This window comes from Colobus angolensis, unplaced genomic scaffold (genome assembly GCF_000951035.1).
Source record: "Colobus angolensis palliatus isolate OR3802 unplaced genomic scaffold, Cang.pa_1.0 Scaffold54, whole genome shotgun sequence".
In the NCBI taxonomy this organism is placed as follows: domain Eukaryota; kingdom Metazoa; phylum Chordata; class Mammalia; order Primates; family Cercopithecidae; genus Colobus; species Colobus angolensis.
In genome coordinates, this window is record NW_012118932.1 from 2702552 (window position 1) to 2706684 (window position 4133).

At 36.3% G+C, this 4133-nt stretch overlaps 1 protein-coding gene across 1 annotated transcript in view; it reads left to right on the forward strand.

The window, feature by feature from the left end:
• Positions 1 to 4133, forward strand: part of ACAP2 (ArfGAP with coiled-coil, ankyrin repeat and PH domains 2) — a 183984-nt gene that overhangs the window by 144325 nt on the left and 35526 nt on the right. The gene's annotated exons all lie outside the window — the stretch shown is intronic.

Genomic DNA, 4133 nt, shown 5'->3' on the forward strand with positions numbered 1-4133 from the left:
AAAAAAAAAAAAAAAAAGAAGTATATACATAGATTAAAGATTAATACTATGTATGTGTGGCCTTCAACTCCTGTATATCATTTCATGAAAATGGGATGGGCAATTGGGAGAAATGTTTATTTGGTTAATATTTTATAATCTTTGACTTCCTCTATTTAGTGAACCTACTTTCTTTATGAAAACTTTTCATTTATCTCAGGTTTATATAGACAATTCCTACAGTGATTATTTTCCTTAACTTTTAGGAGCAGCTTATTAAGATGAGGTGCGAGGTACTATCTGTATTCTATAGCCATGAACGTTGAGGCAGAAAATAATAGTAGAGATATGCCTAAGTATGCTAAGTCCTATCAGAACTTCCTATGACATAGTATTTGAAGAACTTTTTGAATATTCCTGAAATTTTCAGAGTCCTAAGAGTTGGAATTAATTGTACAAATGCATATGTGTATAAAAAGTAAATGCAGTAGATACTTTTGATTATTTTGTTAGGTTCAGAGCTTAAGCTTGTTTCTTAATTCTTGCTTTATTTTCGTATCATGCTAGTTCTTTGCTTATTTTGCACATTTTTCATTTTCATTCTTTTACCACCTTTCCTTTATGTTTTAATCCTGCCCCGTTTTTTCACACGACAGGAAAAAGCCCGATCATATCAGGTACCAAATGGCTTCCTTCCCTTTACCCTCATCTTACTCCAGTTTCCTTTTTGGCACGAGAAAGCTCATAATTAACTTGCATTTCAGTTGGATTACTTGCAATGGATAAAAAGTCTCTTTATGTTTTAAATTGGGAAGAAAATATAAATATTTTATTTGAGAAATGGAATTATATCTTTTAATTGCACATCTCCTCAATTTGTTTTAATCTGTAAAGGAATATTTGATTTATTTGTAATTACCCAAAGAAGATACAGATTGAGTAATTTTCCTTTTTAAAATATGTGTTATTTTTTTAAAAAGAGAAAGGCTGGATATGGTGGCTTACACCTGTAATACCAGCATTTTGGGTGGTCGAGGTTGGAGGATCACTTGAGCCCAGGAATTGGAGACCAGTCCTGGCAACATAGTAAGACCCCGTCTCTGCCAAAATACATAAACAAATAAGAAATTAGCTGGGTGTGGTGGCAGGCCTCTGTGGTCCCAGCGTCTCCAGAGGCTGAGGTGGGAGGATCACTTGAGCCCAGGATTTCCAGACTGCAGTGAGCTGTGATTGTACCATGACACTCCAGGCTGAGTGACAGAGTGAGGCCCTGTCTCTAAAAAAAATTACATGTATGTCTAAACAAATAAAAATATAGAGGGAAATAAGCCAGTGAACTCTTTTTAAAAATTTGAGCAGTAACTAGGATTAGTCCTTTTGGTAAAACCATATTGATTATGTGGAAAGAATACATTGTCAGTTCCTTACCTTTTTTTGTTTTGCCATTTATTTTCTCTGTATAAAAATAAATTGAAGGCCGGGCGCGGTGGCTCACGCCTGTAATCTCAGCACTTTGGGAGGCCGAGGTGGGTGGATCACAAGGTCAGGAGATCTGGCTAACATGGTGAAACTAAAATACTAAATTCTACTAAAAATACAAAACAAATTAGCCGGGCGTGGTGGCGGGCGCCTGTAGTCCCAGCTACTCGGGAGGCTGAGGCAGGAGAATGGCGTGAACCTGGGAGGCGGAGCTTGCAGTGAGCCGAGATTGTGCCACTGCACTCCAGCCTGGGCGACAGAGCGAGACTCTGACTCTTGACACTTAAATGGATATGTAAATAAACCCATCATCCTTATAGTTCTAGGCACCGTGTCTTGATTGGGCGCTGTGGCTCATGCCTATGATCCCAGCACTTTGGGAGCTGAGGCGGGCAGATCACCTGAGGTCAGGAGTTCAAGGCCAGCTTGGCCAACATGGAGAAACCCTGTCTCTACTAAAAATACAAAAATTGCTGGGCGTGGTGGTGCATGCCTGTAATCCCAGCTACTTGGGAGGCTGAGGCAAGAGAATCGCTTGAACTCAGGAGGTGGAGGTTGCAGTGAGCCGAGATCATGCCATTGCACTCCAACCTGGGCAACAGAGTGAGACTCCGTCTCAAAAACAAAAACAAAATCAAAAAACAAAACAAAACAAAAAGCTGTCTTGTATTTTGGCTTTGTGGTCAGTTTCTGAATCCAAAGTTAAGTATTTTTTCTGTATTTCACAGTCCATGAGCTGTGTTTAAGTCTTACTTTTCCTTTTCTTAGAAATGTTAATAACAATTAGGGCCGGGCGTGGTGGCTCATGCCTGTAGTCCCAGCACTTTGGGAGGCCAAGGTGGGTGGATCGCTTGAGACCAGGAGTTAGAGACCAGCCTGGCCAACATGATAAAACCTCATCTCTGCTAAAAATACAAAAATTAGCAGGGTGTGGTGGCATGTGTCTGTAACCTCAGCTGCTCGGGAGGCTAAGGTACCAGAATCGCTTGAACCCAGGAAGCGGAAGTTTCAGTGAGCCAAGATCCCACCCCTGCACTCCAGCTTGGGCGACAGAGTGAGACTCTGCCTCAAAAAAACCAAAAAAACAAGAACAACAGCAACAATGAAATGTTAATAACAACTAGGATTATTCCATAGAAAGAATTAAAAATTATATTCCCTTTTACTTACTTGATTAAAGTTTTGATCAATGTTAGGTTATTAGTTTTTTTATTTATAATAGCAATGGAGGAGTGATAGTGTCGTAAGACACACAGGTCTTAGTATAATAATTGAAAAAATGTCTTCTACCTAGGATGTATGACGTTTTTCCTTAAGAGATGTAAAATTAAGAGTTTATATTTTCTTTCCTCAGTTTATAAAAACTGATGATATGAAAATGTCATTCAGAAGCAGATAGATGGCAGAGGAACTGGGTTTCAGAAATACATATGATCCTTAGAGTTAGTAATCAGAGGGATAGGTCTCTGACAACGACATATGTTGTAATACAGCATTTTGATACTATTTTTAGAAGATATTGTCTTAAGATGCAGCAGGTCAAGAGAAGTTAATTTTTTGAAGACCTCAGAAGCGTGAAAAGTTTACATAAGTGTGATTTTTGTTGCTCAGTAAAACTCTTGGTAGCTTTCATCGAATTATAGAATTTACTATGATATAAAACAAATGATTTTGTATTACTACAGTTCACCCTACTTCAAATGATTTTTACATAAACTCTTTCATCAGTATCAGAGATTGTTTCCATTGCATGTCATCCCATGTGGCAGGGTTGCACCATTTTGTTTGTTTGTAGGTATTTCCTTAACATTTCTAACCAACTATGTGTCCCAAAGTAAAGAAACCCAGAAGTTCTTCCTTTTCTAGCCCACCTCTTGATGATTTGCATTTAGAGGCAACCCAGCTCATTTTTATCTAGATGCTTATTTAACAAATGTCTTTTTTAATAATAAAGGTGATTCCTCTTTAAGTGTTAAGAAAACCTAACAGTCTTTCTAGTGAATGGCTTAAAAATGGAAAAGCATCTTCTAGTCATGAGATGAGAACAGCTTTGGATAATTAACTTAATTTTTAAAAACAGAAATTCTAAATGTCTAAATACAATTGCTTCATATTAGTACCAATGAAAAGGTAGAATCTCTATCTGCTAATTGATTAATAACTAATGTTACAGTAGAAATCATCTCACATGAAACTAATTTTGAAATAATGATTCAAATACTGTTTTACTTTTCATGCTTGATAAGAAGTTTTGCTTTCTTTTCTGAATGGCTTTTGGCTGTGAATTTTTTTTATGCCTTTAGGTCTTTTATTGTTTTAATAAATTAGAATTAGTAAATATGTCATACATAGCTTAGATTTTTCTTCTAAAGAAGATCATAAGTAAATTGTTTGCCTAATAATTTACAGTAATGAGCAGAACCATATAAATACTTGAGTGAATCATTTGTAGTAATAACTTTGATTAATTTGCTTAGGAGTATTTTATATAAAACTAAGACCAAGCTAATTTGTGATTATCTCTTGTTAGATGTCAGTTCTGACATGATTAGTTTTCTGTTGTGCTTATCAAATCAGACTCTTACTGAATTATCTGCCGAAAGGTTGAAAATAAAGCACAATTTGTTTCAATGTTTTTCTGTATACAAGTGGATACCTTTTTTTTTTTTTTTTTT